The 20,573-nt window shown below is 40.5% G+C and overlaps 1 long non-coding RNA gene across 1 annotated transcript; it reads right to left on the bottom strand.

The window, feature by feature from the left end:
* Positions 1-5,067: 5,067 nt before the first annotated feature.
* On the bottom strand, positions 5,068-18,731 carry LOC133179954 (uncharacterized). The gene is made up of 3 exons (XR_009720211.1): positions 18,395-18,731; positions 17,785-17,875; positions 5,068-6,344 (listed from the first exon to the last, which is right to left on the bottom strand). It is a non-coding gene; the product is annotated as an uncharacterized LOC133179954 (long non-coding RNA).
* Positions 18,732-20,573: the final 1,842 nt, after the last annotated feature.

The following is a 20,573-nucleotide window of genomic DNA, read 5'->3' as shown; positions in this document are numbered from 1 at the left end:
AGTAAATTACCAACCACTACAACTTCAGCTACAACCAGATCAACTAGACTGTCAACTAATAAACGTAAACAAGTACACACAGGGAAGTTTATCATGCCGCCTCCTCCACCTCCAGTCTCAATAAATGTACCGTACGATAAAGGACCGACATTCTTTTCCAAGTTCAGCAAATTTCTGGGGACAAGGAAGCGACCTCGAATAACAGCCGCAGCGTCTAGTCCTTATACTAGGGTACACAACAGAGGACCTTATACCACAGTCAGTGTAGGGAATAAAAGACTTGGGAAAACAACCACAACTGTGAGTCCGTATATCAGGGTACAAAATAGACTACCGCATACGACAGCTAGTGAACAAAAGAAGGGACTCCGTAAAACGACCACAACTGAGAGTCCGTTTACCAGGGCACAGAAAAGACGACCTCATACAACAGAAAATGTACAAATTAATGGACTCCGTATATCTACCACAACTGTGAGTCCGTATATCAGGGCACAGAACAGACGACCTCATGCAACAGAAAATGTACAAAATAAGGGACTTCGTAAATCCACCACAACTGAGAGCCCTTACGTGAACAGGGAACGGAATACTGGGCGTGTAGAAGAACAAAAATCTCGATCTGTTATAACAACGATTAGCCCAGCAAAAAATGCGGAGTCTGAGCAAGGGCAGAACAGATCAATACTAGGATCTGTACAATCAATATCTGAGTCAATGTCGATATCTGTAAATGACCGAAAACCTACGACTGAATCTCTACCAACTGTAACTTCTAAAAAAGAAGCAAAAACTAAAGATGCTGTATCAACTAAAACTAAAGATGCTGTATCAACTAAAACTAAAGCTGCAAAGATTCCGAGACCTTCAGAGGAAGATATTCCAGACGTTGTGCCATATCTCATATTCTTCCCGGATGAGAGGAATGATAAATATGAAGGCTTTTCTAAGAACCCTCCAAGCCAACTGGAAATTAAGAAGCCAAAAATAAGTTTCCGATCTCGGACGACATCAGTCACACATGTCGTTGATCCACCACGTAAAGCAAAAGAAAAGCTTGATATCACTCAACGAAAGTTCTTTGGTAATTTTTCCTCCAATACGAACCTCAAGTTGAACCGTACATCGCCTAAAGAGGAATCCTACACAAAGATCAAAATGAAAGAACATGGTCCGACGTCGCACCCCCTTAGTGCGAGTCTGAACAAAATAAAGACCAACGTTGAAGGTAACTCCTCTTCTAATTTTAAAGTAACACAGTTCAATAACACCCAAGTCGGAAAAGACGGAGGGAAAATTTACATGGATGAAAATTTGCCCACTTTTGAGCCATACGTTCCACACAATGAGACGAATTCAACTGACCTTTACACGGAGGTCAAGAACGTGGTCCACCATAATTTTGTTTTGAATGGTCTAATAGAAAATATGGGGACATTGCTGAAAAACGGCGAATCCAAAATACAATTTCTTCTGAAAGGAAACCGTGAACGCGATAAAAGCAAAAGGAGACCTATAAAAGCAACAGAAAATGTACAGCTGGTCGACGGAAATTTTATACCTTCACAAGAACAAGAGAAATTAACGAATCCTCAAGGGGAAGAAACGCGTCCAAAGGGGGAAGTAAAGCGTTCTCGAGACTTGGTAAAAAGTCAGGATGTTCAAAACAAAATGGCGGGAAACCAAGACTTGACTCATTCTCAAACAGATGCTCAGGTAAACATAGACCTGGACAACAGATTGTCAGAAAACACGAAGAAACAAAGGACAGCTAAAGAGAAGATGAATCCTGTAGAATTTAGTGCAGAAAATGTCAATGTGTTCAAGGGTAACAGTGCTATATCAAGAAAAGCTGAGAATATCGAAACAACAACATCTAAGACGGTGCACCAGACTGTAAGACCATTTCCAGCTCACATGACCCGACTTCGTCCAACAAACCAATCAAAAGACAGAAAGGTCATGTCTGCTCTGATGTCCTTCCCCCCACCCCCGCCACCTCCGCCGATTTATTACAAAAACCTTAATAAAAAGACATCCAGTAATCCAAGCCCAGCAGAGAGAGATCAAACATCTAGAAATGTGACAGGAACAATTCCTCCAGAAATCAACAGAGCAGAAAAGAAAACAACAGTTAAGTTTCCACCTGTACCTTCTATTTATCCATCCAATGAACGATCGCCAATACCGGCCCCAACACCGATAAGAGTAAAAACAACAAACCCAACGAAAGTTACAACAACGACTGCATCACCAACAACAACGACAACACAAAAAACAACCACTAGGGCGCCTAAGACAGTGACCCCGAATCTCTACTATCCGACCATACCCAGAGGATTGACCACTACTGTTTACAAAATCAGTCAGATCTTCTTCCCGCCAGATTTCACACAAAGAAGATCACTTACCGATATCATTAATGCTGATCCAAATAAAGTCCCAGGGACGTACACAAAAACTGTGTATCCACCCACACTAAAACAAATAAATGCCACCGATGTGATGTTGTCAACCCCCTATCATGTGAAGGATTCCGTTTCTAAAGTACCACTCCTAACTTCCGGTACCACCGAAAGTACAGTTCGACAGAAAGCTCCGGGTATTAAAGGTCTCCCGCGCAACATAAAGCAGACAGAATCGGAATCAACTTCTTCACCATATTTAAGGAGTAAATTAGAGGTTCCCGATCCATTCACAACAGATAACAATGATATTACAACCCAATCAGAGATACCTCCCGTATTTAAACACGCTAACGGGTCCGCTTTAACGACAAACGTCCGTAAACACACGAAAGAAGTGAAAACCTTTCGCAATGTTGGTATAAACATTTTAAAAGAAATATTTAAGTCACCGAAGGTGAAAAAGCAGGACGTTCTCTCAGGAAAAGTGAAACTACCACAGGGAAAGAACGCAGTGATTTTGGACATTGGTCTGATGAATAAAATCATGGATACTTTCAGGCGATGGCTTGCCAGTATGAAGTTGTTAGTGGTAGAGAAATAATTTACAGCAATTATATATAAAATATACGTAAATAACGTTCCTGGAACTTACAAAATAAAGTCCCAGCATGGAATTGATACGTGTACATGTGGAAGTTTCCGAGAAAAAAAATTGTAAACAACAGGGTACTTAATCTGAAAAATCACGTTTACTCCTTGCAGCGCTTCATAATGATCTGGTGCTGAGGTTCCTGTGCTACTCACTTCCAAGTTTTGTGCTGCAATATTTACTCACAAGGAGAGAAAACAAATGTTGTGTAATGAAAGAAAAACCCAAAAAAATAACAATCTTAATATCTTCTGTGAATGGGACAGAATATTCTAACTGGCGGGATCTTCTCAAAAGACCGAGTCTGTGTCCACGTGTGTAAATGTAAATCACAGGGTCTCATCACTGCCTTTCACTGCATGAGAACATTTTACTCCCTAATATGGTATTTCCATTCTCTTAATGTATATGACCAGGGCAGAAAGTGTTCATCATTATGTTCTCCGTCCCTCTGTCCTTCCAATCTTCTGTACGTCGCTCCGTCATGATTTGGATTTAGTTTCAAAGAAATTGATTGAAACAAAGATACATTAAGGTATTTATCCTATCAGTTAAACTTTTCTGACCTTGACATTGCCTGTGACCTTGGCCTTATTTTCACCAAAGATGAACTGTTCAAGATATTTTTCTCAAACTAAACACATTTGTGAGAGCAGTCCATTTTTTTTTTAAATTGCTGACTTTGACTTTCAATATAACCTTGATCTTCATTTTTAAGGATATTTTTTCACACTTCTCAAATATATATATATATTGGTGCAAATTTTTTTTTGACCTTGACCTTCCCCGTGTCTGAAGCACACATGCACATTACTTTCTTCTAAGATCAAAATGCCACTACAAGCAAATCTAAATAGACAGATTAATCTCAGTGAAAACAGTTCAACCATCCCTATTCAAGAGATCGTATATACATTTGTCACCTATTGAAAAATAAACTTATCGCTGTTATAGATACATGTAGGTTGAAGAAACGCTACATATCATGCTATAAAATATTTTACTTTTGGCTCAGATCGAAGAAACAAGATACTTTTCTTTTCATGATGCAATTATCCCTGTACCCTTGGGGCGGGGTTCAGGTTTTATTGACGTATTTTGTCATGCTTTGTTGTCCAAAGAAAACAAGACGAGCCGTCCCTAGGCTTCATTCAATCCTGTTAAATCCTATGTATAACTGTAGATCGTTTTCTCTTAGAAGAAATTATCTTGATCTGCACCGATCGAACACTCCTTGTTGTAAATATATAAATAGTTGTTATTTATCTTAAATTTCTTTTGTCTTTTGAATAAATTTTAAATAAAAGGTATATAAAATGTTCATTATATTTTTCTGCTAAAAAATATTTACAACTTTTACAGAATTTTTTAAGGCCTTGTAGCATTAATAAGGCCAGTATATTTTAAATAAATCGTTGTTAGTGTTTATGATCTCCAGGATTTTAAAAATAAAATTCATTGAGAGAGAGAGAGAGAGAATCCTCACAGAACAAGCGATGATGTCACTACACAATTATACTGTTTATGACAAAATAAAGCATAACCGAGCATCTTATTAATTAGGATAATTAGTGACACAATTCATGTACTGTGTTACAAGATCGTAGAGGATTCCGTGTTATTGGTGTTGTTGGTTATGATAAAAGATTTCTGATCCAAGTGGGGTGTAAATTTAGACATTCCAAGCTAAATGTTGTCTGTGTGGGTGTGGGGGTGGGAGGGAGTGAACGGGGGTGTTAGATTATTAATTAAGAGAAGAAGCATTCAAAAATGTAATAAAAATGTTGTGAAGTGTGGAATTGTTGTTATACATATACGATAACATCTATTAAAGTTAGCGTTACCATGGTTAAGGCAGAGTTCATTGTCCAACATTACCATTCTAGTATGGTTTCCAAATATCCTTTAAAATGTTATTCGTTTTCGAAATATTTTTCGGTATATCAGAACGCCATTTCCTTAGAATAAAATAAGTTATCTCATTTCAAGAATTTTAATAGTTAAGTGGACAGTTTATTAATTATAAAGACATCAGTCTAAATAAAGCTTATAAGATAGCAATGGATACAATAGGTAAAATATAACGAACTTATAATACAAATGAACAGCATAGTGATAAAAGGTCGTACATGTTTAACATACGGTTAAGAAATCTTTCTCGTTCGATATAGTCAACATAAATCTTACAGTTTTACAAGTGTTCATAATACAATCACCGACAACAAGGAATATCCAAGTTAGTAATAAACTGGGGCCCGTTTTACAAAAGAACTTACGAATAAGACCAAAACTTTAGTTGAGTGTAAAATTTTGCAAAATTATTTATTATGTTTGAAATTCCTAGCATACAAATATCTTGTTAAACTCTTTTTTAAAAAAAAAACTAAAAGCATTTTCAAATCAATGTAAATTAGAAAGCAAGAAGCAGAATTAAATGTTGCTCTTAGTCGTAAGTTCTTTCGTAAAACAGGCCCCTTATGATTTCATTTCATCATTTAATGTATTCATATTGTTTGAGATGCAGCTAACTGTAATGACGAATATTCAAGTTTCTGTGGTGTTATTGGAGGAGAATTTAATCTGAAATATTTGTCTGTGGTGTTCATGTTTTAAAGCATCAACTGAATTTACTTGGTCAAGACCAATAAGCACTCAGAGGCAAGCAATATTCACCGAGTTCGGAGGGCGAGGTGAATATATTTCCTTTTAGATACTGATTGATCATATTGATCAATCGAAACAATACTTACATGGATATCACTTATACATACTCCGTAACATTCATTTCTAAATAATGTGTTTGATATCGTGACATCAAAACATCACTCCGAACAACCACCCACACACACACATATTTACATAAATTTCCACACGCCATTCACTCAATAATAATTCATCCTAATGTTATATTCGGAACACATCTTTCACATCGTAAAGTTGTGGAGGTTTTGGTCGAGCCTTTATAGTAACATGACCACTCGGAACACATCCGTACACATCGTTAAGTTTTGGACGTTTTGAATTGAGATTTTATAGTAACATGACCATTCGGGACACCTCTATATGCACGGTTTTTTACTAGGACGTCCCAGCCGATGCTTTGTTGTAGCGGATTTTCGGACGCCTTCGGGCCTGACTGTTCGCTTTCCTCCGTTTTTTGACGACAATGACGACGACAACAATGACGATGATGACAGCCCCACTGACCCCGATCACAATCAGAATAATCTTGTCGTCTTCTTCCGGTGGCGGTTCATCTGACTTTGTAGAGTTGCTTCCCTTTAAACCTAAAAGTAAGCAGTGTGGATACATACTCCATGTGTATCTTGAAATTCAAACTCTATACATTACACATCGAAGAGTACTTTTACACAGTTAGAGTTATCCCCCCTTTGATTCAAACTAAGATGAAATTAGTGAATACATGTAATTTCTTAGGTTGCATTTTCCAATTTAAGTAAACAACAGTGATTTCTGTTCACTGTTGTCGTCTGGGGAATCGAGAATGAAAGATACCCTGTGTTGGAAATGGAAAAGATTAATTCAATACGATATAATTTTCGCAAAGTCCGAAAATCCTCTCATATGAATGTATAAAGGGTTCTGAACCGACTTTTCTAATTCTAAAATCTGAGCGGACTAGCATTGTACCTGAGTCTTTATGGATGTTTTAAACTTTTCAGAATGTTACCGCCTTACTATAGATTAGTCATGTAACACAACATATTAAACATCTTGGTGTTATTTTCTCATCTAAGTCAGTCTGGACTGATTACATTAATAGTATTGTCAGTAAAGGCTACAAAAAACTTGGACTTCTCAAGAAACGTAAATTTTCATTGTCTAGAGATACTTTATCCAAAATTTATGTTTCCTTTATTCGACCACAACTTGAGTATGCATCTGAAGTCTGGTCAGGCTGTTCGTTTGCAGATATTGAAAAACTTGAAAAGGTTCAGTTGAGCGCTGCAAGAATTGTGACAGGTCTGTCAGTATTAGCGTTATAGCGTTTCTCTCTACTATATGCTACTTATTACCTAAGTACGGTGATGGCTGAATAGAGACAACACTATGATAAAATACGCGATTTATTAGTGCCCGCTATATACTATATAATAACTACAAATACAATAATAACGGAGCTGGCAGAGACACGTCTGCACTCTGCAGCAGATAACAGAAAAAGAGAGCGAGGATAGGTACACGTCACGGCAGGTGCGTGTCGTGTACCACGTGGTTGGAGATAGCAGGGCAATTCGTGCCCAGTACCTCCAAGACCACCACACTCCTCCCCATTTTGAAAAAGGGCGTCCCAGCCCGTTACAATGGGACAAGTTATAATGTACATAATAAAATAAAATATAATAATTAAATCCTAGCAGGGCCTAACACATTAAAAACAATTACAGATAATCAATTGCACATTAATGTCCATAATAACACTATAATATTAATAAAAATTAACAGTTAATAATATCACAGTTCACAGGATACATCACATCAGTCTGGTCCTGGGCATCCCTCTTCCGAGTCCGCTCGGGTCCACCACTGGGTCCATCGTTGTCTCCCTCATCAGGTGGTCCTCCGGTGACATCTTCGGTCGGCACTTCCGGATCCGGATATCCGAGCCCAGGACAGACATGATATCACGTCCGCGACTCCGTCGCGAACGACCCATCCTGGAACTGGCTCCAATACATCGTCCCTGGAACATCGGGGTAAATAAATCGTCAGGAACATCACAAGTGGATCGATCATAAGATCAGGGCAATATCCCTTTATAATTAAAAAGATCTGCTTCCCTAGCAGTAAGAACGAACGTATGTACAATCACGCTAGCAAACAGCTACACATGCTTCCGCACCCTTGCGGGATCCTCACCTAGGGATTGCCAACACTGACGGGACTGCATTCGGGGCAAGTATACTGAGGTACTGATTTAGCATAATCCTCACTTATACCCACACACCTGGGATGAAACCAATCCCGGCAACTGTCGCACTGAACCATCAAACCTTTAGGGTTGGATTGTAGGCATAAACAATACTGTCGGGTCTTAGCCCCCTTAGTGGCTCTATGTCGTTGGGGCGATTTGGGTTTTTCTGCTTGTTCTGACCTTTCCCTTACTCGTTTCCGGGTACCCAGATATGGACCTACTGTTTCTGCTGGTTTAGGGCTGACTTTTGACTTAACCCTACTCCCCGGGTCCCCAGGACTTAACCCCGAGTCCGCGGTCACCAGCGGTCTAACCACATCGCGCACAAGGGAACTATCCCCATTTCGGCTTACTGACTGTCCTGGCAACTTACTCTGATAGGTAACTAACCACTTGGGAAGTTGCCTGGCCTCACACCTCTTAAGCTTGTCATGGTGCATGACCTTGACATCGCGACGAGATTTGACGACAAATATTGTATCAGATTTGGCTTCAATAATTACCCCAGGACCCTTCCAGATAGATTCTACCTTTCTTTCCCGCATTGCGGCGCCAATACACCAAATCTCCGACCTTGAACCTATGGGTACGGATCTTAATGTCGTGCGACCTTTCATTGCCTTCTGCGCGACCTTCAGTTTCTTGCGGGCAATGTCATGCGCGCTCTGCACATTCTGTTCCAGATCACGTACATACCTGTCAACCTCACCCTCCTCCCCATTTTGAAAAGACTGCGAAGGGGGTGGGGAAAACATTAAGGTTGCTGGTATGTTGACTTCTCTACCCAGCATTAGACGATTTGGAGTATATCTGGTGTGGCGATTCACCGCCGACCGCAATGCCCCAGCCAGTGGGCCCAAAAACCTATCCCATGTCTTGGACTGACCATCAATATAGCAACGGACCGCATCCATTAAGGTGCGGTTGTACCGTTCTACTTGGCCATTCCTGGAAGGTCTGTATGGCGTGGTCCGGGCCTTATGAATACCTAACATCGTACAGATTTTACAGAAAAGCTCACTTTCAAAATTACGGCCCTGATCTGTAAAAATTTCATAAGGATAGCCAAATCGCGAAAAGAAATCATTTATGGCTGATCTGGCCGTGACTTCTGCTGTCTGAGACGGAAGCGGAATGCACTCGACCCACTTGGTAAAGTTATCTACCATCATGAGTATATACTCATTTCCGCTATCTGTTCGGGGTAGCGGGTCAAGGAAGTCTAAGTGCACTCTCTCCATCGGACTTCCGGCCTGGTAGCTTTTCATTTCCGATTTATTCGGCAGAGAACCCCTCTTATTCCGGGCACAAATGTCGCATGTCTTGACATATAACTTAATGTCCTTTACCATCCGCCACCAATAGAACTGTTGTTTAAGTCTCTCTTTAGTTCTCTGTATACCTTGGTGACCGGACGACGGAATGTCATGACATAAGTGCATGACCTCAGACCTGAGACTTCTCGGAACTAACAGTCTACGAGGCATGTCCGAGTCTTCCGGTTCTCGCCAAATAACACCTGTCTCGTCCAGTGTAAAACAGTCTCTCTCCAGAAGGTAACATTTCTCTTCCGGACTACAGATGATTAGGTCATTTTCGGTAGGTAAATTCCCAGACTCTAAGTACTGTCTCAGGTAAACCATGGCCTCATCTGAGTTCTGTTTATGAGCCATATCTGCGGGACTGTAAGAGCATAGGGAAATTCCCGCAGTGTCACCCTGAGATACCTGACAGACTTGAGGCTTTACTTCCTCAATCTCGGGACTTAAACTCGACACCCCATTGACAGCGATTTCGAAACTCGGAAGTTCGGGGGCACCTGCTGCCAACGGAACATCTTCCCCAGTACTTGTCACAATAGCCTGACGGAGAGTAGGATCTAACATCTCATAATTACCCCCCTCAGCGGACTGCGTCTCCGCTCTAACAGGCAATTCCTCAAAGAGCTGGGAAAGAGGAATTACATCGTCAATTTCGGTATTAAAGTCATGCCAGCGCTCATGTGCTCGGCGGCAGTACCGGCATCCGCCACATGGCAAATCTTCAACTCGGATTTTAGTAGAGTAACTCTGGCATGTGTCTGGTATGTCTCTAGACAGCGCATCGGCATTCACGTGTTTCTTGCCTGGGCGATGTACTATCCGCATATTGTACTGGCTAAGCTCTTCTAACCAGCGAGCAATCTGATTTTGCGGATGCTTAAAGTTCATCAGCCAGACCAGGCTATGGTGGTCTGTCCGGACTGTGAACTCTCTGCCCAGCAGGTAATGGCGGAATTGTCTGGTAAATTTGATTACCGCCAATAACTCCTTTCTAGTAGTGCAATACCTGCGCTGCTCGGATGACAGCACGGCGCTGCCATACCCAATTGTTCGCTCTCTTCCATTCTGGACTTGGCTAAGTTCCCCGCCTACGGCATGATCCGAGGCATCAGTATCCAGAATGAAGTGACCTGTAATGTTCGGAATAGCAAGTACTGGGGGTTTGGTCATTAATTGGATAAGTTCCTCGAAGGTGCTTTGTTGTTCAGCCCCCCACCGGAAACCACTCTTTCCGGTAACCGCGTACAGCGGAGCCGCAATTCTCGAGAACTGGGGAATGAAACTACGGTGATAGTTAGCGAAGCCTAAGAAACGCTCAACGCCCTTTACATCGCAAGGAACAGGCCAGTCACGTACTGCTTCAATGTACTGATCCCCCATCTCGACTCCTTGCTCGCTCACGGTTCTACCTAGGAACTCGACTCTAGTTTTAAATAACTCGCATTTCCGAGGCTTAAACTTAAGACCATAGGCTCGGAATCGCTCAAACACTTGTCTCAGGTTATCAAGGTGAGCATGTGCTGAAGCCCCTAATACTAATACATCATCGAGAAAAGCTAATGCAATTTTCCAGTTAAGTCTGTGCAATACCAGATTGATGGCCCTAGCGAAGGTCGCGGGGGCATTACACAGACCGAACCCCATACTTGTGAATTCGAATAGTCCGTATTTGGTATTAAAGGCTGTCTTTTTCCGGTCTTCTGGAGCTATTTTAATTTGCCAATAGGCCGCATTGGCATCCAATTTAGAAAACCAGCGGTTTCCCGCTAGCGTGTCCATGCACTCTTCGATGAGTGGTAGGGGGTACATGTCCTTGACTGTCACCTTATTCAGGGCTCTGTAGTCCACGCACCAGCGGACACTACCATCCTTCTTCCTGACTAGGACCGGGGCAGACGCCCAGTCTGAAGAAGATGGCTGGATAACTCTGGCCTCTAACATTTTGTCTAAATGACCCTCTTCCTCCCCCTGAACACCGCAGGAGTGCGGCGCATCCGCTGTTTAACCGGAAGTGCATCGCCAGTATCTATACGATGCTCTATCTCGGAAAAATTTCCGAGGTCAAGGTCATCTACAGCAAAGACATCAGCAAATTCTTTAACTAGCTCTACAGCCTGAGACTTCACTTCCACAGGCGCACTCTTACCTAACTGATCTAGGAGTGGGGCTATGTGTAGTGGGGCTATGTGTTTATAACTAGTCTCCCCCTCCGCTGACATGCGGCGCACTGTGGGATCAGTATTCTTAACAGCCATAGCAGGAGCAGCTTCCCCTACTGTAGTACCAGTCTTGATTATATGACTTCTGTCAGTCAGGTTTAAGATACATAGCTTAGCTTTGTTTCCGGCGGCATTGTATGTCCGCGAAGCTACTATACCAGGCGGAAATATGCTAGCTGGTTCCAGCATAAATTCTGGCATATCGGAACTAAGGGTGCACTCGATAACTTGAGCAGTGTGCGGAGGGACCCGCACTCTGCGGACTGAAACCGCATCGAGTACTGGCACTGTATCATCAGCACTCAGGGTGAAAATCGTATCTATGCCCTTGACCCTTAATGTACCGGCTTCACAGGAAACCTCCGCACCGTGTGCACGCAGGAAGTCGATTCCCAAAAGCATTTCGTCTTGTAAGGGGCCAACATAAATCGGGTGAACAAAATCATAATCCCCGATGCGAAGATTTAAACTTCCGAGGTACTGGGCGGTCATACCAGCCCCCTCGCCTGCGAGCCTAACATTAGTGTCTCTAACAATCTCGGGCTGTGGCCTCAGTGACTTGTACACCTCCCCCGAGATTATTGTGATGTCAGCTGCAGTATCTATTGTCGCTTTAATTTGCTGGCCTCCTATCTGTATAGGGATTCGCCACGCACCTGAGCCTATACTTTGACTACCTGACCTTATAGAGGGAATAACATAAGTGGCCTTGACATTTGGAGTATCAGAAAAGGTCACCCTATTAGCACTAGACGAACGCTCCCTAGACCTAGTCTCGGCAGATTTTTTCAGACACGAGGACAGGGACTCTGGGTTGCTCCTACGCGGACAATTCCGCCGTATGTGTCCCGGTTCTTTGCATTCATAACAAACTACTGTCCCTGAACTCTTTGAGCGTCCTTGACTCGCTGATTTCCCCCTTACAGGTTTACGAGTTGGGCTTCGGCCCCTACTTCTCTCCCTAGAGTCGTGAGTGGAACTAGTTTTCCGGTCCTCGGACTTATCTCGGCACTCGGAGTCCGAGAGCTTACGTCGGTGAGCAGGGGGCGAGCGAGAATCTCTCCGCCCTTCACGGTCCCGCTCTGAGGAAACGGACCTCACAGCACGTGGGCGACGAACCACTGCTCGGCGGCTTAACTGGTAAGTTTTTACTCTTTTTATTGCCTCCGCCAGGGTACATGGGGGATTGTTGATCAACTGTTGACCCGCCTCACCATCACTGCAGCCAAGAGCAAATCTAACAATGAGCTGCTCCTGAAATATTTCTGGCGAGGTTCCGCCACCAAAGGCCTTCTGGGCAGTGTCCATGACTCTATCTGCCCATTGTTCCATGGTTTCTTCTGGCTTTTGGGCAATCGAGCTGAATTCCAGCTGTGAGGCTGCCCTTAAGGAACTTTTCCCAAACCTCTCCTCCATTCGGAGGACAACTTCACGGAAACTTAACAGGGCCCCCCTGCGACGCAGGATATCGAAGTACTTGAGCGCTGCCCCCTCCAATGTCAAACTTAGGGCAAACAGACGATCGGGGTCACCCCACTGATGGTATTCAGCGATAGTAGAGAACTTTGAATAGAATGGTCCCCACTCTACATCCCCATTGTACTTCATCCACTTTATTTCAGCTGGAATATTCCTGCTCACGCTACTCCGAGTACCTCGGAAACTGGGATGTATCCGCAGTAGTCATTAAAGTGTGACCTTGAGGTACCCAAGACCAACCCCCTATTCCAGGTACAAATGACTGTCCTCCCCCTAGTGCCGCCGACTGCCCAACCAACCCACCATAGTAGCCAGAGCCCTGACTACCCAAGTTAGCTGCACTAGAATACACCGATGCAGTGGGTGCTGTAACTGGCATGCCCATACCCCCAGCAACATGACCCGGGACGGGTGGGCCCATGCTGGGATGTATAGGATACCCCCTCTCATTGTGTCCCCTGATAAGAACGAGCCAAATGTAATAGTACTCGGCAAGGACGAGCCAAGACTACTGTAGCCTATTGAAGAAAGTGGCTGACCTTGAGATGCGGAAACAGACGTGACCTCGGAATTATGGATAGAAACGGGTCCGAACTCGACAAACTAGCTGCGGGCTGCTCAACGGAAAGGCACTGCTCTGGCAATGAACTAGGAACCCAGGGACTCCCCTGGCTACTAGTCATTACAGACGGACTGGCAGTGACCTTGAGACCCTGCGGTTTAGCTACTGACTGCGGTTTATCAGAATTCATCATTCCCGCAAGCATTTGAGTTATTTCGCTTAATTGAGTTCCCATACTTGATTCCATAGAACCCATTTGAGACGTCATGTCGGTTTTCAAGGTCCCCATCTGAGATGTCACATTGGCTTCTAATGAGCCTATATCGCCCCGCAGAGCTCCTACATCCCGACCAAGGCTATCTACTCTGCTATTAACCGCACCAAGGTCCCCCTGAACTTGTGTAATATTTCCTTGAATTTGACCCATTTCCCCTTGAATTCGGTCAACGACCCCCTCCAGAATAGTCTGTCGTTCCTGGAGCAGGGAATAAAACTGCTGGAAACCGGGCGTCTCCAAAGACCCATCAGAATCAGCCCCCCGTGTAAGCGACATGTCTCCGCCCCCATACCGGGTGACATCCGGGGCACCCTCCCCCTGGGGCATCGGTGTGCTACACACACCCGGAGCAAACCTCACGCTTCCGGAAGGCGGGACTTCCCGCGGACTGCGCCCTCCCGGGGTACTCCCCAGACCCTCTTGGTCATTTCCCCCAACACGAGCGTCCCAGTCCCCCCTAGGCCTCACAGTCCCCCTCCCCAAACCAAAGGAACTGAAATCACGGTCCATTATGCCCGGCAACCACTAACACGGCAAAATATAAATTTACATATTAAGGCGGTTAATCCGCTAAACAACAAACGCAAGTATAAACGTATATACAAAATAAAATAAAACAAATACTGCTGTCTTACATCTCGGAAAATATCCAAGATGGCGACGGACACTAACACGTGCGGGCCAGGTATTACCCCGCAGTTAAACTAAAATACCCTGCTCGCAGCGCCAATATAGCGTTTCTCTCTACTATATGCTACTTATTACCTAAGTACGGTGATGGCTGAATAGAGACAACACTATGATAAAATACGCGATTTATTAGTGCCCGCTATATACTATATAATAACTACAAATACAATAATAACGGAGCTGGCAGAGACACGTCTGCACTCTGCAGCAGATAACAGAAAAAGAGAGCGAGGATAGGTACACGTCACGGCAGGTGCGTGTCGTGTACCACGTGGTTGGAGGTAGCAGGGCAATTCGTGCCCAGTACCTCCAAGACCACCACAGCGTTAAGAAACTCGTTGTATGTTGAAACAGGATGGGAACCTCTTATAAAAAGAAGGGACAAAGCTAAACTTTTAACAATGTTTAAAATCCACAATAATCTAGTTCCTGGTTATTTAAAAAATATAGTACCAGTCGTTAGAAACAATGTTTCAAATTATAATACTCGTAATTCAAGTAATTATTTTTTACCAAAATGCAGGCTTGAATTACTAAATAAGTCATTTGTCCCCAATAATATTCGCAAATGGAATTCATTGAGTAACGAAACAAGGGAAATAACTTCAATAGGAATTTTTAAAAGAAAATTGAATAATAATATTGACAAGCCTCCCAAGTATCTATCATACGGCAAAAGGTATTTGAACATATTACATACAAGATTAAGGCACAATTGTATTTTAAATCATGACTTGTATAGATGTAACATTATAACGTATCCAAATTGTTCTTGTGGATATAAGAAGGATAGTCATCATTATTTCTTTGTGTGTAGAAAATATCTTGAAGCTACACGTTTAATGTTGAATGCATTACTTGTAATTAATAATGTAAAGATGTTAAATGTGCATAAACTGCTATGGGGAGATGAATCATTATCTTTGCAGGAAAATGAAAAAAATATTTGGTATTGTTCAAAAATTTATTCAGGATACTGGTCGTTTCAATTAACACTTACATGTACTTGTATTTACTACCTTTTGAAACTACTCTAATATGGTTATGTCATTATAATCATCATTATATCAATTGATATTCCTTAGCAATAATAACTATTGTTTTTGTTCTTCTACGTTCATGTATATTATTGTAGAATTGTAAATCTTTGTAAATGTTGTATGGCTATTAAGATTTTATGTATGGGAGAGGACTATCTAGGTTTTTAGAACTTGTGTTCAATCCCTTTGACATATTGTCAATAAAATATGTTCAAAACAAAGTCATGACCGGCGGCCAATATTCCAATCAAAGTAAGAAAAAAATTTCCATACATGAAGACTAAAGAGTAAAGACATCGTAATGTTGAAAAATACAAAAATTAAAACCTCAGATATCGTGAGAAAGAAGGCAAATGGAGTTACGAAACTGCGGCTTAGTGACATCGGACTCATTTCTAGACAGTAAACATGTGTACACGCCAGCAAAATAACGCATAAAGACAAGGACGGCGCCCTCAACTGTTATAAAAATTCATTCAGGTAAATATGATTAAAAACAACAGGCTCCTATCGACACCAACAGGGGCTGGAAAAGATCAAGACGGTGTCGCGTGTAGACATTCGAGTCCTCGGATAACATATATGCATTCATAACGAATTTTCATACTAATCTGAATACTAACAACTAATTGCCAAAAACTATACAATATACTACAGTCGGCGTGAGTTTGAAATAATGAAAACCTACACTCTCTTTATATTGAACGTTTAGGAAGTTTATTATTCAAGAAATATTTTGAAACTAAGAGTACATTACTTGTGTGTAAGTCAATAATTACAATAAATTTATCACTTTAAAAAAAAAAAAATCAAAAATCAGGAGCGGATCCACGAATTTTAGTACCGATGTATCTTGAAATTCATTATGGAAAAAAAAATAAAGACACAGGCATTTTATTTCAAATAAATTTATGTTTGCTCTGTATAAAAAATATTATTTTATCCAGCTCAATGGGTGCAAAGACGCCATTTACGTTTCCTATCCTATTTAAATCGGGACAATTAAGGAATTCGGTTTATCAAAGGTGGGCTTGACGCTGAGATGAAATGTTTTCTACATATAAACAGTGCATTTTACATTGGATTTGTATGCATTTGCAGGTTAAGAATACAATCGGAAACAGTTGGAAATTGAGCCGGTGTCACACCGCGAAGTTTAATTCCGTGACACAACACATAGCGACAAAATTTAAAAAAAAATACTCAGGTGACACTTTATAACAATGTCTGCTAGGTTTTTAAAATTTTAAGATCAAGGGTGACGCAGAGAATGTCTTAAATGACAATTGAGAACGGCTGCTGTGAGGAACGGGCGATAACTCTTCCCTAATTACCGCACCAAATTCTATAAGCATTCAACAGATACCTGTGTTATTGGTGAAAGAAAAGCATGACATGCAATAAATACGAAATAACAATATATGACATTTTGCTGCACGTATGTAGAAACAGCGACCCTGAGTATATCTTTACCCCCCCCCCCCCCCTCGTTTTTTTCTTTGGTATCGCTGGGCTTAAAGCTTTAAATATATAAATAACACCATGCTTCGTTATAATTAATAACATTCCTATGAATTGCTTACAAGTAGGTTTATAGGTTTATGCACACATTTTGATTTATGGAGCAATAAATGATACTGCACTGCAAGGAAAAAGAGCGTACTTAGTTAAGATAATCAACGACTAAATATTCACAGCTGTCGTTTATTATATAAACGTGCATCTCGTGTCGTAAGTGAAAAAAAATTAAAGAAATAAAAACATTGTGAAATTTATCAAAGTCTGTTATCCTATACGAAGCAAAGTTTAACTAATACACATATACATAATACTTTCATATGAATTTCAATGAAATTTTATAAGAATAATTTATAGAAATTTATTTGTAAGAGTCTTTAAAAAACATACCATAAAAAGAAAATACGAGTTTTTTTATCTAACGTGTTGAAAATCAATTCATAAACACATGGTACTTTGGGGAAAAAAATTCACATACCTCAATGGTTATTTTAGATTTCTAAATGTCAACGAAAATTTACTGTTAAAAAAGAGAGAAAGAAAAAAAATGCCCAAATGATAATCAATGTGTCAAATATTATTTTATTACTGTCTGAAGTTTTTCTTGTCTTTAATCAATTAAAAAGACTTGTAGAAAAAAGTTTAAAAAAATAATAATAAGATCCGCGCCTGATTTTTACCTACCCTGTGTTAATGTTCCTAAGCAGCAAAACAGCATTACAGTTGTCATGGTTACCATGTTTGACGCTAGACTGTGATAAATCCCTGATTTATTCTGTAGCAGAAAAAAAGAACATCTTAATTACAAAACGGGGATGAAGAAATGATATTGGCGTTGCAGGTGAAAAAAAAAAGACAAAACCCGTGATTAATCAATACCTGTAATTAATGTAAAGTTTTTTTAATACGGCAGAATCCCGATCTTAAGTATAGCTTACCTGAACGTAGACGCAGCAATGCACACTCCATAATTACAGCTAGACGACTTCAGATTTTAATATGTTATTTATGTAGACAAGTTTTATGTCATTTTTACCTTTAGGTTTATATACGTCTCGTTTTTAATTAATTCCCATGAAATGCATATTGTCTTGGTAACGGAGTAATGGTCAAAAGTTTGTATAGCGTTCTCTGTAATATTTCCAACATGCAGTAATAATTATACCTCGGCTGTAGTCAATTATTTCACGCGATGAAAGATGCTGAATAATAAATGAGATCAATTAGTGCGGTGATCTGGTGCATCTTATTGACCGCTAAGCTTAAAAAACATTGCCCGACCCCCGGGACTTACCTCCGCCTATGACTAAATCCTTTCCAGTAAGATTTCATCAGCAGCAGGCCCGGGGCCCTAGCTTCTATGAAGTTACTTGGATTTACCTAGATTTACCTGGTCGATCAATGCCACCCACGACTCCGTACTAAAGAAAGGCGTACAGGGGCGGGGTCCACACTCAGAGCGGGGTAAATCTAGGTACCGGAGCTCCCACGCTGTCAGATGAGACCGGGGTAATTGTGTCTCCTGAGAGCGCCCTCTGTGGCTCCTAACGTGATTGCCGTGTTCGCTTCATTAGAGTTTTCTTATTACAGGTAATAGAATCAACATGTGAACGGACAACAAGCCAGGGAGATTCTGTAAACACTAGGAATCTATATCATGGATAAATGAGGAGCGGGTTTGTCAATAAAGGAGCGGATCTCTCTGGTACTCTGGTACTGAAAAGGAAGGAGCGGATCCCCCATAGCTTACAGACAAAAGGGGCGGATGATATCACACTGTTTAAATATTTTTTGGAAAAAAGTCTTTCATACATATTTCGAAATTTTTAGTTTGAAAATGAATAATATTACAGGATTTAAATTCGGTGATTTTTGATAAAAAGAAATAGAATGAAATGTTTAAAAAAAAAATGAAATTTAATCATATCTATCGACAGAGTAAGATAAGCTGGAGGAGAAATTAAATCAAACATCTAGTTGTAAACACAAGGAATCTATATCATGGATAAAGGGAGCGGATTCTATATTTCAATGGAAAGTGAGGATCGGATTCTCAATAAAGGAGCGAATTAAATTTCTTTTATATGTTGGAAATAGAAGGAGCGGATCTCTCCATTGCTTAAAGTCAAAAGGGGCAGATTTTATCTCAATGTTTAAATATATATATATATATATTTTTTTTTTTAGAAATAATGTCTTTCATGGATGTTTCAAAATCTTCGCAACAATTTCCAGTTTTAAAAAATGAATAATATTACGATGTATGAATGTAAATACATTCGACAAATTTCAAGAAATAAAAAAAGGATGAAGTGCTTTAAAATTTGAATTAAATCATCTCTATCAACAGAGTAAGGTAAAGAGGAGCGGATCTCTTTTCAAAAGAGGCGTGGATCACTGCTTATACTTTTGAGAAATCTGAGATTTGATTAATAACCCTGACAAGCAATCTTAACGACTTAAATTTCTAATATGTGTAGGGCCTAATTGTTCTTAATGTAAGAAAAAAACTCTTGATATTTTTAAAAATTAAAGGTTATTCTAAAAAGAAATTTCAATAAAATAATGTAGGGTGGTGCATTTCATGTTATATCTTTGTTTAACGTTCAAACAAAAGGAACTAAATTAAAATTGGAGTGACAGAGCTTTGATACTTGAAAGTGAATGTCAAATAAGAGGCGACATGACGAGTTGGATTGTGCTCTGTACGTATGTCACTATCTATAACTTATTACGGTATTTTCTCTAGAAATAGCTTTACCGTTAATATAGATCTAACAGCACGAAGTCAATAAACCAAGAGAGATAACTCTTTTAAATGCGGTGCCTGACTTATATAATCAAAGAACTGAATGTACTGAATCGAGGAGACGTCTTTCTGTAAAATGTGTTAACGTGCATAGGCAAAAGCTTATATTGATAAGAAACCCCATTGAAAATCACTGGAAAGCAAAATGTGAGCAATACCACAAATGTATTTTGTACCTTTGTAACGCCGACCGAGCGCTCGTATTCCTATTCCGTCCTCAGTATTAAAAGTCTATATTTTGGAAGCGTAAAATTCTTCCTCATATCTTGAAATGAGACTCAAGTTGGTTTTTTCTACAGTTTATTTACACATGTCAGAAATATATATGAACAATCACTAAATTAACGGCAAGATAATCCAATAAATCAAATAATTGCAAAAATCATACATGTAATAATGTACCTAACGCAGTTAACAGTCCAATTGCAAAAATCAAAATCATGCCTAACAAAGTTTCAGCGCGGTATTTATACTATGGATCCGCTCATGACAATAATTAGGAGTTATATTTGGATCCCTAAGATCAGAAGTCAATGCAATAATTACATAAATGAATATATCGGTCAGCATAGAATAGACACGTGGGGTAATTGCTACAAATTAAGGATAGGTTATACAAAGTGAGAATTATGGAATCACTGTCTAGTTTGTTGGGTATGCCAGG

The sequence above is a fragment of the Saccostrea echinata genome, unplaced genomic scaffold (assembly GCF_033153115.1).
Source record: "Saccostrea echinata isolate AGI-Se365-2 ecotype Australia unplaced genomic scaffold, CSIRO_AGI_Sech_v1 ptg000005l, whole genome shotgun sequence".
In the NCBI taxonomy this organism is placed as follows: Eukaryota; Metazoa; Mollusca; class Bivalvia; order Ostreida; family Ostreidae; genus Saccostrea; species Saccostrea echinata.
This window is presented reverse-complemented; position numbering and strand designations above follow the sequence as displayed.